Source organism: Pezoporus occidentalis, unplaced genomic scaffold (genome assembly GCF_034315485.1).
Source record: "Pezoporus occidentalis ecotype Australia unplaced genomic scaffold, CSIRO_AGI_Poc_V1 ctg108, whole genome shotgun sequence".
In the NCBI taxonomy this organism is placed as follows: domain Eukaryota; kingdom Metazoa; phylum Chordata; class Aves; order Psittaciformes; family Psittacidae; genus Pezoporus; species Pezoporus occidentalis.
In genome coordinates, this window is record NW_026912865.1 from 3,169,213 (window position 1) to 3,189,520 (window position 20,308).

General features: G+C 39.9%; 2 long non-coding RNA genes across 2 annotated transcripts; both read left to right on the top strand.

The window, feature by feature from the left end:
- Positions 1–177: 177 nt before the first annotated feature.
- LOC134166229 (uncharacterized) lies at positions 178–10,151 on the top strand. The gene is made up of 3 exons (XR_009965807.1): positions 178–266; positions 791–831; positions 9,611–10,151. It is a non-coding gene; the product is annotated as an uncharacterized LOC134166229 (long non-coding RNA).
- Positions 10,152–10,262: 111 nt separating this feature from the next.
- On the top strand, positions 10,263–19,309 carry LOC134166235 (uncharacterized). The gene is made up of 3 exons (XR_009965809.1): positions 10,263–11,648; positions 17,706–17,815; positions 18,633–19,309. It is a non-coding gene; the product is annotated as an uncharacterized LOC134166235 (long non-coding RNA).
- Positions 19,310–20,308: the final 999 nt, after the last annotated feature.

Here is a 20,308-nt window from a genome sequence, read left to right on the forward strand (position 1 = left end):
GTACCCTGGAAGAAAACACAGGCACGAAGCCGGCCGCGCTGCTCTGGTTCTGTTGCTAACCGTGGAGGTGTTTCCCCGGGAGGAGCAGACGTGGTGTCCGGTAAAGCCTCTCTCTGCGCCAGCCGGCCCCCGGGACGCCCCGGCTGGGGTGCCAGCCGGGCCGGGTGGAGAGTGGACGAGTCCGGGATTGTGCAAAGACGCAGCGCCTCCTGTTGTCCGGTTGAGGTCCCGGGCTCAGCTCCTTCTGCCTGAGGGTGCTGCCGTAGGTGAGGGCCCAGGCGGGATCCTGGTTGTCATCACCTCAGAAAGCCGTTCGCCTCGGTGAGCAAACCAGCCAGGCCAAGGCAGAGCCAGCCGCTGCTGGGAGTTCCTTTCAGACCCGGCTGCTGTGTCGCAGTCCCAGAAGAGAAAAGCCTTCCTTGTGTGAAGAGGTGAAGAGGGGTCATGGCGGCTCTGCCCGCGGCCACGGAAAAAGGAGGGTATTTCGGTGTTCGCCCTTGCCCTGCACTTGATCCTCTGTGAAACCCTATGTGGAATCCTCTGAGAGTCCAGCCCGATTTGTCCGTGCCCTTTGCAGCAGGCTCTGCGGGAGGGAAGGGCTTTGCTGGAATGGAGGACAAGTAACAGCAGCAAGGAGCACTCCAGATGCGCTTATGAGCTTTCTAGACTTCGCGATGGCAGCCTTGGCCCAATTTACACAGAGCCTTTCCCCAACTCTGGTTACTGTGGCGCCAGTTTCTGATTAAGCTGTACACTGTGGGGTTTTTACATTTTTATTCCTTTTTCTCAGGGGTTGCTGTCTGTGCAGTCTGGAGAACAGCACAGGCCGAGGTGAGCGGTGTTTTTGCTTCTAAGCGGGACCAGGGTCTCAGTACCCGGCTCCACGGGTGAGCACTGCCAAGGGGGGAAACACAGCAACTGACCCGAGAAAGGAAAGCACTCTCATGTGTGTGGAGCGGCGCATGCCCAGGGGACCCGGTGTTACCAGCGCCGGCTGTTGTACCTGGGCCCCGCAAAGGCCACTCAGCAAGTGGCCGGTTTTTGGGAAGTGCTGTCGGGCCGGGTCGAGGGGTCTCGCCCGTGGGAACCGGCCTCCGGTAGTGTCGCGGGGACCGGAGCTCGGCAGCGCCGTCTGCAGGTACAGCCCCATGCGTAGGACTGCGACCGGTGGAATCAACGGGGGCTTTGATTTTAACTGCGGAGGGCTGTTTCAGATCGCTCAGCTTTACCTTTCCCCTGGCAGCGGCAGGGCCTGCCGCCACCCCATCGGTTTAAGTTGGAAGGTCTTGATTTTATCCCAACGCCATCGTCTCCTAGCCGGGAATTTCTCGGCAGCTCTTGTGCGGGGTAGACGTCTAGCTGGAGAAAGAGCTGCGAGGTTATTTTTGCATCAGGATGCCTTCCCTGATGCTCACAGTACAGCCACCTTCTCTTCCCCCCCAGACCCTCTTCCTGCCTGCTCTCCAGGGGGGGGCAACCCAGACGGGTCTCCCTCGAGACAGTCGGGCCCCTCAGATCTCCCTCCTTTTCCCTGTCCTTGCCCACCCATCCCGAAAGGTGGGAAATCCCCCTTCCCATCTTTTCCAATCCGAATTCCTCTCCCATCCAAGGGAGCAAACAGTAATCGGGTGGCAACGTGCCGCTGCCCTGAGCCGGGTGCTTTGGCTGGGAGCCGGGAGGTGCTAGGGCGCTCCGGGAGCAGAGGTCGGTAACCGCTGGGAGCGCCCCTCGCTCCCGAAAAAGCTCATCAAGACGGCTGTAGAGTGGCTTGTTTCCCTCCCTCACACAGGCAGAGCCGACCCGGCTCTGTGCTCCTGCGCTGAGCCCTAGCTGAGAAGAGGAGGTGGGGTGCCCTTGATACGACCAGGCTCCCGCTGTCCCCAGCATTCCCGGTCCGCGAGGTCACGAGACGGTGCGATGCGGTAAGGTGGCGTTTACCTTCCTCTCTATCGGGAGCAGCGCCCGGGCAGGTGAAGGCACTGCATGGGGTCAGGACTTGTTTTGGAGCCTTTGCTACATGAACTTTTCTTACCTCCGATCGTGACGACTAAGCGACCCTCTTTTCCCGGCCGACACGCACCCCCGCTGCCCCGGCCCTTGCAGGGAGAACCGTGAGGACGCACCCCACCCTCCGGGTCCGGCTTCCCCTCTCTCTGCCTGCTTCTCGGTCGCTGTTCTCCCTCCCCGTCAGCCGCCGCAGGGCGCAGGAGGCCCCGGGGGGGCCAGGACCCAGGGCAGTGCCGCCCTGCTGCTGGCGGGAGCGCAGAGGAGCGTCGGCCCTTCCGGGGGCCCAGTCGTGCGGGGCCGCGCCCTCGGGGCACCGAGCAGCAGGTACTTGCCGGGCTCTCAACTTGCCGGGCTCTCAGGGGCCAGACTCTGCGGGCTCCTTCTTGGGCGCTGGAGCACATTGTGTGGCTCGTTGTAGTAGCGACTTTCCGTTGCCAGATTTTATTATATTTTATATATTTTAGTTTAGTTTAATTTAGTTTTCAATTTGTATTTTACTTTTTTTTTTTTTAGTGCAATTAATTACATTTCATTTTTCTAAGCATCATTCAGAGTTGACGTCATGAGACTGGAGCGATACTCCTGACATAAATTACAATAACTCACCCGCCTGAGAATAGTCGTTTGTCAGGCCAGTTAAGTAAGCAGAGATAGTGAAATGAAAAATTATGAATAATATCCAACGGTTGCAGCGATGACGGTAAGGAAGACTCTGAGGTTTTTTGTTTACTTTAGTGTAACAAAAGAGTTCTTAACTAGGTAAATCATGACCCACTGTATACAATCACTTTAATTTTGCTAATGGGGTTAGATATATGTATGCTGTTTGCAGAACTCCAGCTGGCAGGATGCCCACACTGCAGTGTGTGATGGGCCAACTGTGTTTTACTTTGTGCAAAAATAGATGCATTTGCTATTTCTTGTTTGATTCAGAGCAGCCATGTAGGTATTTATTTCAGTTATTGGGCATTTTTTTTAATGTTATGATTTACTGAAAAATAAATAGAAATGCTTCTGTTGTGTATTTCAATCAGTGTGCCAGTTCTTGTGTAATTGCTCAATTTTTGTTAGTTTTAAGAAGTGTTTTAAAGTAGCTGCAGTACTATAGCATGGAAGAAACAGTATCAGAGGAGATGGGAATTCAGTTGTGCACAGAGAGAAACACATGCACATCAATGGCACTCACTTTGTAGAATCTCACCCAAATTGCAAAAATAGTATTTCAGGACATACACAGATTTTTTTTTCAGGAAGCAAGAAAGCAGACTAGGACAGTGAGTGCAGTTAATATAAATAAACTGATACAAGAAGCAGAGCTTGGTAGGAGAGACACTTTTGCACCAGTCTTAGAATTACTTCTTTATTAAAGTTGCCCAAATGACTTAATGGACTAAAGTCTGCATTTCCCCCCTCCACACAATATCTGCTGCTTGAAAAAATGGTATTTCCACTAGAGAATAGAAAAGATTCTCTATTTGGAATCTTGTTTTTTCAAAACTTGTGGTGTGTTTTCTGTCAGAACATATGTTTTACTAATATAACCCACTTATTGCTGTATTGGAGAAGAGATGCAGAGCTGATCAACTCTTTGTAATATTCTGGTCAAAATAATACTTCATGTCTTCTTCAAACTGATCTTCCTGTGCAGATGGGCTTGATTTGGTACCTTAGATTTTGAGCAATGGAGACTGGAGGAATGTTACTCTTCTTTCACTGCGTAACATTATATTTTCAATTTGTTTGCTCTGTTTTCCTGTACTTGCAAAGAATTATTTGTTTCCCAGTCTCTATCTCTACAGCCGTTTTGCACAAAAGCATGGGAAGAGACTAGTATCCATCATAAATGGCTTTCTTGGCTGGCTTCAGCTCTGAAGAATCAAATGTACAAAATCAAGGCTGGTTATTTAAACTCCTCCCCAGGGAGCAGTTCCACAGCTTTACCCAGCTTGCAGTTCCTAGAGCATAAGTTATTTCAGGCTGCATTAACTGCACATTTTCTTGAGATGTATTAAAATGGACAGTAAGCAATTGTGGGATGTGTAGCAGCATTATCATGCATACACAAAAACACTTTGGCCATTTACTCTATCAGGGGACATACTTAACCTGCATATAGCAAAAATGTTGTTTGCCCTGGAGAAGGATGCCCAGAGGCCCTCTGTAACATGTCTTGTAGTTTTGCACTGAAATGTGAGAATATGAGAATCAACTAGTAACACCCTCAAATCATAAGTGAGACCCATAAAATAAGGACAGTCAACTAGTATCTATGGGAAAGTAGAAGAAGGTCTGGATTTGGTAACATTTTAGGACTCCTCAGGGGCAGCAGCTGTTCAGCATTTCGGAAATTAGTTGGTCCTCCCAGCAGTTGGCCTAAGCTTCTGCTGTTGCTTCAAGCATTTCAAGGGTGAATCTCCCTGCTGAGCAGTTTTAAGGGAAAGATATCAGGAAGGCCGCTTAGCTCACCATGTGCCTTTCCTTCTATCACATGAGCTCAGTTCCCTGTGCAGACAAGGAAGAATGAGATTAAATTAATTCCTCCTCCACTCCTCACCAGCCAACAAGGCAGCTGCCTAAGTATTTCTGCAGTGCATGTAGTTTCAAGTTTACATCTTTTTAGGTAGTGACTTAAGGTGGGAGGGAGTCCAACATTTGACCTTTCCTTCAGTTCCTCCAAAAGAGAGATTCTCTGTTCCATCCCAACAATTTCATAGCTCATCAGGTGGCTTTCTTAGTATCCATCAAACAAACAATCTTTTCCCCTTTTCAGAATCAATATCTAGGAATATCTGCTTCAACGTCCATCCCATGCCACAAACACTTTAAATCTTTTTTAACATTATCCTTAGAGGCAGCTGGAACTTCAGCCTCTGCAGACACATCTCCTCACCCTTTGCAGGGCATTTCCTTTTGCTGAAGACACTGATGAGATATGAAGGCTTTTCTTGTGATTAAATGGGATTTCTATGGCCCCCAACATTGAGTCTTCAGCTGTGAAACCTATGAGATCTACAAACACACACACATATATATCTACATCTATATATCCACAGTCAAGCTGTTGTCCTAAGAGAACAGAAGAGTTGGACTGGAATAGCCAGCCGAAAATTCTGGTGTATTAACTGAAAGGCAACAGAGAGCAGAGATAGTATGATCAAATTTTAAATCAAAATCAAGTATATAGGGCTGAGTCCAGCAAATACTTCGGCAAGTGTTTAGCTGTAATTTCTCCATTAATTGCTTACACCTTTCTTCAAAGCCAAGAGCATCTCTGACCTTCTGTCTATAATAATGGCTATGTGTGATGGGCTTCTAAAAGTAACTCATGTAATTTCTCTTCAGTTATATAATAAAATGGCACATATCTGGTATTATTACAGTCACATCATACTAAAAAATAAATCTGGGATTCATGACCACTTAAAAAGACCAAATGATTTTCTTAATGTAATGATTTTCTAATTATAAATATGGTTTTAACTAAAAAGGCTTGATCTTCTTTCCAACATCATATTTACTTTTATTTTGAATTATAAAGGAAATGCCATTATGCAAATAATGTGTTTCAATCAGAAAAAAAAAAAAGTAAAGCCCAAAATTATAGGATGAAGAAAAGTTTTAACTATTTCTGTTGGCATAGAACTGGCAAATACAGATATCTCACAATCATAATGGAGATTAGTAGAGCTGGGTGTGCATATTTGTTATGGATCAAAGATAGGATATAGTGATTAGAAGAATGACAATGCTTTCAACACTCACAAAGGGATTGAATGTGTGATTTATAATACTAATTCCACAAAACCTTCTATGGCTGCTTACTGCACAAGGGATTCAATATGGATTGATCACTGAAAAAAGAAAAGTATTTCCTTCAGCTCAGCTGGATCAAACCCTTGCAACTAGACAAAAAGCTTTTCAGTATTGACACTCTCTGATTTAAGAGATTATTCCCTCCCTCCCCCCCCCCCCCCCAATTTACTCCATTCTTCTGTTACAGATTACTTTCCCCACAGTGTAACTGCCAGAGAAATCTGTGTGCTACATTCCCAGTGGCCATACTTCACAGTTCAGTATTTTAGTTTATAACAAATAGATTTTGCCTGAGTATTTATGGACATTTTATATGGCAGAAATATTAAAACAAAGATGCTGATGCCCTTACAGTAGTCTGTAACCTGAAGATACCTACCTCTGATTTTTTATTTACTCACAGTCAGAAGCACAGACTCAGTTATGAATCTGCCACTGGTTCTACCAGAGGACTTTGGAAAGTCATTCAGACTCTCTTTGTTCTAGCTCCTGATCTCTAAAATGGAATAATTCTACCTGGGCATCGCAGTGAAACTGTATTTGTAAATATGCTATTATCCTTGTTGGAACTATTGCATTGGTGATAATTTCGAGCAAGCGTATTGCCATTTTAAAGCAGAATAGACTAGTGCTCTGACTGTAGTAGCACACTGAAAGAGCAGAATACTTGCTCAGAGCTGGGGGTGTTTTGGACTATTTAGTGTAAAAAGAGTTTCTCAGCCAGCTGGAAAAGCATATCAAGGCAAGGCTTGGTATCCACTGACTAGTAAATAACTAGCATCAACACACTAGTACTAACTAGATGTAAGCCATAGTAAGCAAAGTAGTTATGCTCCTACTTTCTTTTTTTCCTTTAGGTAACTGCTATTCAGCTTTCCAAGGACTCTTTCTGGCATTTTCTGGAGAGTCCATACCAGGCTGTACATACTTCCTATGTACCATGCTGTCCTGATTTCTGATTGCCCAGAAAAGGTGACTATTGGAAACACCATTAACTCCTCCTGACTGTGCTCCAGTTTCTTCCCAAATCCTCTAGGGCACTTGTGCATCTCAGACTCACTCCAGAATGAACTTGGATCATGGTAATGATGTATGCTGGGTGTGGAACTTATTACATGGCATGGACTCAGCTAGTTTAGGAGAAAAGAAACTGCATTTTTTCTACTTTCTCTAGCCAACTGAACAATGTTTTAATGTTCCCTTTTCTTTTTAAAAATAAAAAAAATCCCAGTAACATTAACAGATTAATAACATAGACAATACAATTTGTATGATATTAGAAAGCATAGTGGTCTGGTGAGGCTTAATTAAATAAAATAATGATGTGTACCCAGGAACTGAGATTGCACGAGGTTTTCCAAAACTATATACATTTGCTAAGCATAAGCATTCATCCACCGATTAAATTTTGGACTTTGCAAGCTGCAGAGATAGGGCTTAACCTGTTTAACAAAATAACTAATGTTAATAAAAAAACACCTTCAGGCTTTGAGCACAATTGTGTTCATTAAGGGAGGGGTACATACTAATAATAAATACATGGAGAAAGAGGAAAAAGCTTTCCCTGATTTCTTGTATATCAGAGACAAGAATCTCTGTAGTCATCTCTGGAGCTCAGGCTGAGGACCTGTAGGATACAATGGCAGCACGCACTTCTGGAATGACTACTAAGCAATGTGTGTGGCTTGGTAGGGAAAAAAAATACAGTGTTTGGGATTTCACTTGACATCTGCTCTCTTGGGTGCTTACTCACTTTGCTTACACGACCTGGAATCTAAATGCTGTAAAACAGGAAACGTTTTATGAACCAAGGCTTCAACCTTTCTTGCAACCTAACTGCATTCTCCAGGAGCTAGCCCCTGATCTTCTGCAAGCAGAGCTGACACACAGGAGATATAGTAAGATAACACAACATACTCATTTTCAATTTTACCACAAATATTAACCTAAAGAGGAAACCCATGTCTAAGGATTTTTTCTTCTTCCTAAGATTATTATCTTTTTTTTTTTTATATATAAATGCAAATCATTCTTGTCATTCAGCAGCTTCTTACTAGAACTTCCTGATGCAAATACCTCTTCACATGCAGAGGCTTTTCTTCCACATCCCACTGTGACTCCCGCAGAGAGGAACTGTTCTAGATAAATGAAATTGTTCAGGCTTTACTTACCATGTAACTAGTTTGAAATGAATCTGTTCTCTAGGTTTACAGCTGCATTAAACTGCTAATAGGATTCATCTTCAGTGAGGCAATTGAACACTTCATTCCTGTTATGAACTGCTCTACTGGCCTTGGACAGCTAACGAGAATCCTTTAGCACAGATCAGCTACTTGATATTCTACCTTCTGGTACTCCAGCTACTCTGGGATTCCTTCTAGAGAGAGGGAGAAGCAAATTAGACACCAAACACATATGCTTATTACAGGCCTTTAATCAGTTATCTTGCTATCAGAAGAAGAAAACCTGCTATTAATTGGGATGTAATATGACTGGCTAATGTGTTTTTAATCTTCAACAAGTTTTTAGTTGCATTAGCAAGATAAAAGTTGGTCATCTTGCCCAGTGTAAGAAGTATTGTTTGTTTGCAAGGAGTACACTGGCTATCCCTTTGAACTCCAGGAATACAATTAGGTGGGAAAAAAAAAAAAAAAGCTACAAAGCTGTAGCTGAAATCTACAAAGAAAGGAGAGGATAATAGAAGACATTTGCCTGTTAGATCAGTGCAGCCTTTCAATCAGGTGAGTGCTATATTTGAATCCAATATATGCAGCTAGAGCCTACAGTTCCTTGTTACATGGATGTTTGAGACCCAAATGAAGAAAAAGACAAAAAACCCAAACAAACAAACAAAAGCCACCCCCCCCAAAGAAAACCTCAACTTCATTTTTACCAACAATAACATAAATACAAATATGTAACAGGCTTAAGTGGATTAAGAGTGTAGTTTTGTGAACTGTTGCAGCCCAGAGATTCAGGGAAATTGTAATGCTTTGAGTTCAGATTATATACAGGAAACTATATTTGTGGGTTTTTTTTCCTCTTACTGTTATAAGCTGCTTCACTCTGCCTGTGTTCTAGATAGTCAGCTTTTCTTTCCTGATCAATGTGATCCTATAGGATTGTGCCATCGTTATGATTGTCTTGATAGACTCACTTTGACTTTTCACATTTTCTTTTAACTTAGATGTCTTTTTTTATAATTATTTATTAATTAATTTATTTATTTCCTGAAGTTTGATTATTTTTGGCACATTTTATCATCCTGGTATTTGTTGGATACTGGAATGGTCATATATCTTCTTGGTGCACTTCATACTTTGTGTGTGAAAAGAACTACTGTTAAAATTTAACTTTCACCAGACAGCTGTCAAATATGTTTGATACCTCTGTTCTCTGAAGGACAGGCTAGTAAAACTGGAAGACATGGGGTCAGGATTCCTCTCAGAGAACTGGTTTCAGACTTTTTGCTCACATTAACACTGCAAAGCTGGTTGGTTTATGGAGTCTGAGACAGAGTTTATCCTGTTGAGATGGGTCTATCCTGTTGCAGGCAGTCCCTACTATTGTAAATAAAATCCTGACGACAGAAAGTTTATCGGTGATGATAAACAAGTCACACACGGCCGAACTGGCTTTTCATCTCCAAGCTGCCTCTTTGAAAATTAGGAAAATTAGTTTTACGGGGAAAAAAAAAAAAAAAAAAAGTGTCTGTAATTATGTCTAGGAAGCGGCTGCATTGCATGGTACACAAATTCCCATACAGGATATTTGTACATTTCGTTTCCAGGGCAAAACTGACTGTCAGCAGAATAGGGTTGCCATACACAGGAGACAAAGAGGGCTGAAAAGGGACAGATCCGCTCTCCCGCACTGTGCCCGCCAGATCCCGAGGCTCAGCTTGCGGGTCTCTAACGCTGCCTCCGGATGACGCTGAAACTTGTGGGCCTTAAGATATAAGCTCACTCAAGCGAGCAAATTCTGACCAGTGCTCGCCACACAAAAGCCTTCACGTCCCGTCCCCGAGGGTCGGAGGACGCGCGTGTCTCCCGAGTCCGAGTGATGCTGTGGGAAACCTTGCGTGGCATGGCCCTCCCCACCGACAGGGGGCGCTTGCTAGGGGTGGCAGCCGGCACCGCCGTCTCTCTCTCTCAGCGGGAGCCTCATTGCTTGGATGCGGAGCGCGTCCTTCTGCCTTCCCGCTTGGTAGCGAGCGGCCGCAGCTCTTGTGGAGTTTACGGGCCTGGCTCCTTGTCGTCCTCGGGGCCGCCGGCTTCTTGTGGGGCGGGGGAAGACGAGCAGCCTTCCTGTGCGGGGCTGTGTCGGTGCGTGGCGGGGGTGCGGTCCGGCCGCGGAGACAATGAGGTACTTCGCTGAGGGTAGGCAGGCCCTTTGCCTGCTCGATGGGGAGAAGTGAGGCTTGGGGAGGGGGGAAGGTCCCAATTTAACCTCCCCAAAATAGAAACAGTTCAATTGTTTCTTCAGGTAAAATGCTAATACCTATTGCTGGTGCTTAATTGTACACATTCAGAGCAGTCTTATTAAAGTCAATGGGGCCCTTAGCAAAATGAAGTAGTCTTTGCAAGATTGGGTTATGTGTTGATATATAAAATACAAAACCTTATTTCTGTTTGAATTTACACGCTGCATACAGTGGGAGAAACTTGCTAGAAAACATGAGCACTTTGGACTGAGTTATGTGGAAGAGCTGAATATGATTAAGGAACATGAGACTATATGCAGGGAGTCTCAGTGGGGTAGTCTGAAGATCAAATAAGCAATAGTTACTGTTCCTAGGAACGTGAGCATTTAGCCCTTATTGGAAGATTTAACACCAGATCAATCACATCAGTTAAGAACATTATCCTCTCCAGAGGTCGATGAGTCCACATAAGCCTGTCATGAATATAAATAAAAATATTCCTAATTAATTCATCGGGTGTTCTGAAGTTCACAGAAAGGATCTCTTCTGAAGTAAGAGACATGAAAAAACAAACTCCTCATCTCAGGGTGATGACTCAGAGAAATAAATCCGTGGCAAAAGGCAGTGCTGACAAAAATCGGGGAACTTGCTCTGAAGAAGTTAACAGAGAAAGTGCCACTTGTAGTCATGAAAGTACAGTTGTAAAACTGCCAGTAATAGTATCATTTGCAGGTACCACTAAGAAAATCCTAATGGTCAAGCACGCAGCACCATCTCAGAAGCCAAACTGCAGGCCTAATGTTCATGTTCATAGATCCCCTATCTCATTAAAAAAGACAAAAGCTATTAGTAAAGAAAAGGATAGAGTGCATATGCTACAGATGAATCTCCAGAATTTAAAAAGGGATAAAACTGGAGAAACAGATGCTGTAATTATAGATAGTGAAGAATTTAGCTCTACAGATTCTGATACAAGTAAAAGCTCTTCAAGAAAGGGAAAAACAATCTGGTAAAGCTGTAAGAAGCGAAGCAGAGTAATTTCAAAAGCAAAGCAGCAAGATTTAGATGTTCGATTGGGAAGGGTGCTGAGAAAAGGAAGCAAGCAGCTAAGTGTGAGGTCTGCTCAAGAGCATTTGAAAGAGGCAAGAGATGTGACTAGACCAGACACTTCAAAAATGTATGAGAACTACCAGCAGAGCAAACCTGAAGAGCCTACTTCCACACCAGCATTGCCTGTGAAAGAGGTTGCAAGGTCTATTGATGAAATAGTTGCTTCCCTGCAGTCTACTTCTCTATCTCCCTCAGACCAGACGATCAAAGAACTCCTGGAGAGTGTTCTTGGCTAGAACTACAATATAAAAATGGAAGCAGGTGAACCAGAACAAGAGCAATATTTTTCTCTTGGGTAAATATTACTTTTACAAGAGTTGTGTATTTTTTTTTCCAGCTCCTACAATGTGTTACAGCACAGAAGCCAGACAAAACAAATCAATAAAGGCACTAATGTATCATAGAACATCCTTCAGTGTTTCTTCTGCCTTTTTTTTTTTTTATGTCCTTAAAAAATGAAAATGAGCCAATATCAAAATATATTAAAATAGAAGTTATTTTGGGGTATTATTTTTATTATACTGCTTATAGTTTAATACATCTTTTATGTTAATCTCCTTTCCCTTTTTTTAAGATGTTACATTCCAGTCTGACAGATGAAAAAATGCATTAAATGCATTTGGGATCTTGTTGGAAGTATTGCTTCTTTTAGTTATTGTTTAGCTTGTAAAGTCTTGATAAGGCAAATTCTTTATTGTTATGGTTAAGTAGATTGTGTAAGGAGCTGTAAGAGGGTCCCTCCCACTAGTTACATCAAAAAGTAACACTGGACGTCAGGTAGATGCTACAGAAACTTTTTTTAGATTTTCACCAGAGGATTGCTGATTAATTTGTTGACTAGTAACTTACTATCAGGTGTCTTTTTGTCCTCTCTTAGCAAGACTGATAGTTTTGTTCTAGTTCCAAGAGGATTAAAACTTATGTCACAGAAATCACTGTCACTCTTGGTATTTCTGCTAGCACTTGTAAGGGATGCTGTAGAATGAATAGGTCCATGGACGGTGAGCTACTCTTTTTTTCCAGCAGCAACTGACTCTGCAAGGAAGAGTGGAAGACTGATGAAAAGTGTATGAACCTGTGTTTTAGGAGATGATAAAGAACATTGTGTCCCACAACTATCAAAATGCTACCTTTTATGATCAAAAAGTATCGCTTGTCGAATGTATGTATAGTACCTTACATTACATTAATGTGAGATTGTCTGTCTTTTGGTTAAATAAAATAAAAGGGGGGGAGGAAAAAGAAATCCTGAACTTAATTTAAATGTGTAAGTCGGTGCAATAGTTCTGAAACTGTGTTTCCAGTAGATTTATGTCCTCTGATTTGATTTTCCACTGAGAGCTGTATGTGTGGTTGAGACATTCACACTGTATTCCACTCCATGTATATTTTCTATCGTATTTCAATTAGGTTTGAAGTCAGAGAAGACTCCTCAGTGTTGCAGCATTGAGATGATCCCTCTACATTGCTTGCCTTGTATTTTAGGAATCTGATAATTTGTGACTCTTCTTTTTGGTTGAAATCTGTCAGCTGGTTACAAGAATATTTCAGGCAGATGTGAGAAGGGCTAAAGAAGATCCTGGACCTGGAAAACCATTTCTTGTTCAACTTACTAGAAATAATTATTAGTGTTTGGTAACGTGCTGAGTTGCATGGTTTTTCTTACGCTTTTATAGATATGTCTTATGTTCTAAGTAAGATTTCCAAAGTTTGGCCTCCAGCAAGTCCTGAGACTCTAAAATTGGAGAGAATAGGTATTTTCGGTTGTTTGAAGTGAGAGCTGCTGGGCTCTGAGCTTTGAAAATCTGACCTCTGGCGTACTGTGATGTTTAATTTTTTATTTCTAAAACTTACGTCAATCAGGTTGAAAGTAAAATAAAATTTTGAAATTGGTGATGACTTTCTTGTTGTTTGTTTATAATTTTTAATTTATTTTTTTTTTTTAATGTATGGAGATATGGACATTAATGAGGGTAAATGAGACCCTTACTGATCACCTTTTTTTTTTTTTTTTAATTTAAATCAAAGGCATTTGCAGCAGGTGTCTTTTGAACTTAAGTGACCTTACAAATAAGATGCAGACTCTAGCATTTCTTTATTATTATGCATGGTTTATTTACAGTGAGCTTCAAATCTTGCCTTCTGTAATGAAGTAAGAAATGTATTCTTTTAACTGAAATAGAAACGCTAGGAAAAGAACTACTAAAATAAAAACAAGCTCTCAGAATTAAATGTGTTTTTCTTTTCCTGCTAAAAGAAAATTCTACTCTCTTTTTCTTGATCTTGCATTACTGACTGGTTGTCATTGATAGCTTATGATACTGCTGTGGGGGCTGAATGCTGGTTTTGGTCCTGCATTGAAAAGAGTATTACCTGGGGAATGGAATGCCAGCTCGGTGGGACATTAGTACTCAGTCCTGTTTCCTTTGAGGGAAATCAGTTGTGAATAATGATTCCTACAACAATTTCTGCTAAAAAGTAGAATTTTTATTATAAGAATAATACAGTTGCCAATGCCTGTAGTAATTTTGTTGTCTTGAGGCTTGTTGCTACCCCTAAAGTATATTGAGTTTTTAAGTTATATGTCAGATTAGTATCCCTAGGAGGGTGTTTATATTTATTTCAGAAATGCATTTTCTTGGTCTTCAGCTTTCTTGAACCTTCAGCTCATTTTTAGTTAGTTACTGTTTTCAGCAGATCCATTCTTTGATACCTGAGATGAACTTGTGAGAGTGGTAACTGAATGAACATTTTTGTTCTTTGAAAAATAATGTAAAATTTGAATGCTTCCATTAAACAAGGACTGTACAGTGCACCATACTAGCAGCAAGTCAGCATAAAGTATACTTTAGTTTTAGAAAAACATGTCTAGCTCTCAGTCGTGAGGCCTTGAGAAGTTTTTCTCTGTAATGCATTAATACTCTCAAAAGTGCTTTGATGGAGACTAATTGCTGTTAAAATTCAAGAAGAGATAGACTTCTTGAATTTGCATTATATCTATAAGCAAATACAAGCATTTCCTCGTAACTTTACACTATCTCAATTCTTTGCTCTGTGTGTTCATTATACTTCCAGCTGACGTGACAGTTGCGCAACAGACCATATGCTACTCTCTTTAGGTGTTACAATGTGTATTCTAAGTATCATGGATATGAGCAAGAGACTTCAATTTATTTCATTTAGCTTTCTTTAAGTGGTGAAAACCCTAACTCTTCCTACTGGTTTTCTTATTTTCTGCCTACATGTGGCTCATGGAATGAACTCATGGTCTTAACATCTTGTTAAAATGTGGCTAAATCAAGACCATGATGCTTGTTTTTCCCTGAGTTTGCTGTTAACATCCTTAATTCAGGTGGCACATATTATTGACTATGCTCGATAGGCTTAATCATGGCAGAGGCTATGACACTTCCTGCCACTTGCTGAAGGGAGCTGCCCAGTCTTCAGGGGTGGACACTACTACTCTGGGATATGTGATTTTTTATTTTTTTTTTTTGTTTTTTGTTTCCTAGAACAGTTAACTCATATTACTTTAGTTTTTTTGGTGGTGTTTTTTTTTTTTTTTTTTTTTTTTTAAGATGTTTTCTGTTCATAACCTTGCAAGAAACTGCCTAGGGAGAGATGCGAGATAGATGATTTACCTGTGACTTCTGAACTATCTGTTTATTTCATCAAAGTTACCAATGCCAATATCTAATTAAAAACAATCAAATTGTGCAGTTTGTTACATTTCCTTATGATCATTAGGCCCATATAATTTATGCTTGTCCTAAAAATGCTACATGCTTTATGGGGCAAGAGCTATCTTTTTATCCTGAAGTCTAACAAAATGGGAGAGCTTATTAGGTCAGTAAGCTGTTGTTATGAGAATGTTTTGGATTTTTTTCTTTAAATCAGATAGATTGTAATCTCTCAGAGTTTCAAGCTTTGTCAAAGGGGCACAGGGTGATTAGCTGTTTGCGTATAGTTTGTATAAATTCATCATGTTAAAGGTTTAAAATATTTATACATTCACACATTTAGATTGACTTTTTTTGTCATTTATCAGGGTCTTTTCTGCACTGGTCATACAGAATTTTCATGACAAAACAGAGGAAAGTAAGTTATTTTATTACCATGAGGAATCAAAGACACACCAGATGAAACTAAGATAAATTGAGAGGTATTTAACCCCCCCACAAACCCAAATAAAAACAAAAATCAATTTTCTGTATGTCAGGACTCATAATGAATCTTTTCAGCTACAAAGGGTGCCACAGACAAAACAAAGTGACTGAAAAATGTTAAAATGGTTTGTAATGAATTACCAAGGTGTTTGGGTACCTAAATATTTTCTGTATCTGTAAGGAAAAGGCTGTGGCTAATAAAACTGGTTTTTTGAAGGCACAGCAGAAGATTCTATCACAGGGTTAAAATATCAGTGCAGCTTCCTCAAGAATAGGCAGAACACTCAAGAACAGACTCCCATAGGAATTAAGAGTTGCCACAGATCTGAAGACTCTCATTTCCCAAAGTTAGATCACACCTCTTGGGCCTTGGTTTTAATGCAGACACACACCCCATAGTATATATAGGCAGTATACATCATTTTATTAAAATAACACAATAGCACTGTGCCTGCAATTCACCCATGGGGAGCGAACAAAAGAGAAAAAGCCGCACCCAACAAAAGAAAGCAAACACATAACATGTACAGGTGTCTCAAATGAAATTAAGACAATATTTGCTCATATAATCTGTTGGTTTTGACAGATCAAGAAAATGAATATGTAAAATTGTAATTTACATATTATGCAATAGAAACATAAGTTGATCCAGTCTGGTTAAATGGAAAACTTTGTGAAAATTTCTCTGTGATTTTATAAATTATATGATAAATTGCATGGGGAAAGAATTACAGTTGGCTAAGATGGACTGTAATAATTACTTTTCCATGGTAATCACCATGTCTGAAAATATGCATTTGTTACAAAGAAAAGGAAAGTTATTTGGTATAGCTTGAGAAGATAATGCTGAATCTGTTGCTTTTAGTCCTGAGTTGTACTACATTCCTCTACTTTAGTTCTTTGCTTTCATGGTGATGAAAAAGTAGTAAGAATTGTTTTTTTCTTAACCTGTCTTTTCTATTAAAGGTAGATTAAATTATTAACGCTTTAGTTAAAAGCAAAACACCAATGTGCAACTTCGTAGATTTTATTGCTTTATAGTTTACATTCTCGGGGTAATATATACATCTATTGCTTTGTGTTGGCCTGGAGACTACTCCTTTTTTCCTTCTCATTTTCTGATATGCAAGGAAAATGTTACAGCTCAGAATATACTTCTTGCATGGTATTAGAGTTAGATGCAAAAAATCTAACTCAGGGGCATTAAACCCCCCTGTATTTTTAGGTTGCTACATGGACAATACATTCAATGAAGTGAAAGTTCTACTGTGTGGGAGATTCTTACATTAAAAGAACAAATGGAAGGTTGTAGTGCCAGCAGAGGATTTTTTTTCATGATGTGACAAACCGTTTCTAACACATATTCAACTGATAGCTTTAATGCGTTTTTGCATCAAGTTTTGGCTCTGAAATATTTTCCCTAGAAATATTGAACATTTCTGTAGCAGTTTTAAAGAACTGTATTCTAAAATGAAATGCAGTTTAGATGTGATATTTCTGTTTGTTACTGTTATCTTTAAAACTTGGTTCCTCAAGCCAGTATATGGCACAAAGGCTAAAGTACATGTGTGCTGAGTTACGTATATATATGCTAACCAGGTGCTTAGAAAGTGCACTGTCCCTAAAACTACCATCTGTTTTGAGACTTCTTGCTGCACTTTATTTCTGTTTGGTGGTTTGGTTGTGTGTTTTGTTCTTTTTTTTTGTTTGTTTTTTTTTTGGTGGGTTTTTTTTGTTTGTTTTTCTCTTTTTTTTTAGTTTTTTTTTTTGTTTTTGTGTGTGTGTGCACATGCTGTAACCAAAAGCAGACTTGCTGAATTGTCCTTTTGAGAAATAATAGTATGTTTGGGAACTAAGAGCAACTTCAAATTTTATAGTAGCTTTTCTGCTGGTGGAGCAATTATAGTTCTCTTTGTGGAGAAAATGATTAACTGAAAATTGCACTCATCTTTTAAGCTTCTTTACTATAAGCAGTTCTGTAGAGAATTTTCTTATAGTAAAGAGTTAATTATGTGTGTAAATGTTCGTAAAGCATGAGCCTAATATAATTTGGTTTTCAATGTACTTTTTGTTTTTAAACTAATTTATGGCCCAAACTTTATTTTATGCATATATAGATTGTTTTGTTGTTGTTATTTTCTGTAAGGTGGTGTTAATTATATATATATATATATATATATTTTTAGCATTCTTGTTTGACACTAGTTTTCTGCTCTTGCTTATACAACAGGCTCCTGAACATGAGGAAATGAAAACTGAATATCAAGTCCTGCCAAGTTTTTACCAAGCAAGCCTGGTAACATTCTGCATTATCTAGGAATGTTAAAATATAATAAGTTCATAGCGCTTCTGTTTGCTTGCAGAGTTGTTAAGATAGGTAGTTCATATTTTAAACTGATAAAACTGGGAAGGAAATGAAATAGTCCTTGAAAACATTTTGCTAGTTCAGAAATCACAAGTATAACTTTATTTTTGTCTCTTTCTCTTTTGTGTCTCTTGTTCATTCCTTTTCTTATGGGGCTTGATTCTCCAACTGCTGTATATAAAGAATTTGCTTTTATTGAGTAGCATGCCAATTAGGGAAATGGAATCATACGACATTAATCTATATGCATTTTAGATTAATGCCCATCGTTCTATGCCTTTCATTCAAAGAGTTTAAAAAATTTAAACGCATATATGTTTTATGGGTTGCTTACTGTTTAGAGGCATCTATGATTTATTTGCTTTAAAGGATCATAGATCTCATTATAATTTTCTGATGTATGTTTCTTCCTACATTTTGCAATTTCTTCTTGCAGGTACAATGTAGAAGAAATAGACCAGATCTTTGATGAGAAACTTCTATAAGTATTATTATTTAGTGTTAGTCGTTGTAGGTCCTTTGCCTATTACTATATTTATTTCTGGAAATCTAGTTAGCTGTTATGGAAGCATTTGGCTATAGGTAAAATTGATACAATATTCTGAGTGCTTCATAATATGCATGGATGATGAAAGAATAATTGCATATAATAAATATTGTTCTGAGTTAGTTGTCAGGGAGCACAAAAGTGTTTCTAAAAAAGGATTGTATGCTCACCGCTTACCATTTTTTTCCCCCTTTCCCTCAGAAGACACCAGTAGTTCAGAAAGAATTTCAAGCAGCAGAAAATGAATCTCTAGCTAGAGATGACCTAACATATAATAAGCAGGTAAGCAGGTGTTTAGTACTGTTGTGACATGGTATTAATTTTCCCATGCTTAAGGTTTGATTCTTTAGAGCATATAGATGTCTGCAAGCTGTTTCCTTACCACCTGCCCTTTAAAAGAAGGTTTTCTATAAAACAGGTCTTCATACTGGTCTTGCAGCTTAAGGTTAGAGGAGAAAACAAATTAAGGTTCATTCGGTCAGATGTTGGGTTAGGCTTTTCTTTATGAGATTGGAAAGAAGATTACAAATGAAACAATGTATAAATAGAATACTAATCTACATTTAACAAGTGGATGCCTTCCTGGAAAATGGCATAATGCTCAATATCCTTTTGCTTTTGTGATATTTCACATACACATGACAAAAACTCTCATTCTGATATCAACTCTATAAAACTTAGCTTTTTAGTAGAGAAAACATATTAGGTTTATAGAGACAGTAACACAGAGGACAAATTTGCTGCTAAAACCAAGTTATGTCTTTTCCCACATGTTGTCAGTTTCTAGTGTTCTGGTATTTCAAGCCTATAGTCAGATACTAAAATAAAATCTTAACCTGATTCCTTCTGTAGGTTCAATGGAAAGAATTACTTTGCCTTAAGGTTATTAGATATGCTTATTGTAAAACAGAATAATGTTTACATTGGTATAATGACGACAACCAAGAATGAGATGTTTCCGTTAGGCAGTGTTACATGCAGAGATATAGGATAGCGTTGGCCTAAACTTAAGTAAGATGAACACAGGGCTGATTAAGCTACATGGGAAGACAGATGCAGGTGTTGTAATGGAGATAAAGGGATGAAAATGAAAAGGCAGACACACATGTAGGATACTTGTGGATGGCCCAATATCTGCAAATACATTGTTTCACGGTCTAGTTATTGTAAGGCAGAGGTCTAGTTAAAATACTCCTGAATCGAAGTGTTATGGGCCTTCCTTCAGCTGTTTCTTCATCTCCTTCTACTGATAACACTTTGGCCCTGAGTGTCTCTTCAAGCTACAAGAAGAAAAGGATAGCGGTAGTCACACACCTGGAATTCTAGAGCACTAGCAACCAAATTTTCTGATCAATTGTAGGATAATGCAGAAGCAAAGATGCCCACAGCTTACCCTGAAGAGCTAAGGGACAGGGGAGCTCTAAGAATGGCTCACAGGGAGATGGCAGAAACTTCGTATCGGTCCTGGCACTGCATTCTGCGATGGGGCTACAGTAGGCATGAATTAGAGTCTAAAGTGACCTGGTGATGCCGCCCTTGAGCAGTTCCAATTGGCAGGCATTCTTCTACGTCTAAGGATTCATAATTTCTTAGCAAATTTAATGTAGCAAAATTATTTCTGTTAGGTGTATTAGAGTTCTTCTGTTGAAGAAAATGGATGAAAAAGAAATTCTGTTACTTTTTAAAGATTCTGCTAAATTAGAAAAAAGTATTATGCTTTGAAACTTCCCATGTAATATTTGTCTATCTATAGGGCAGAAATATTTTTAATCCTTCTTTAACTGAAACCTCATGTGCCATTTGTACTTGGCTATAATATTTTATATAATTAATAATAATTATGATGTTTGCAGGTAGTTTTAAAAGTATACTCTCTA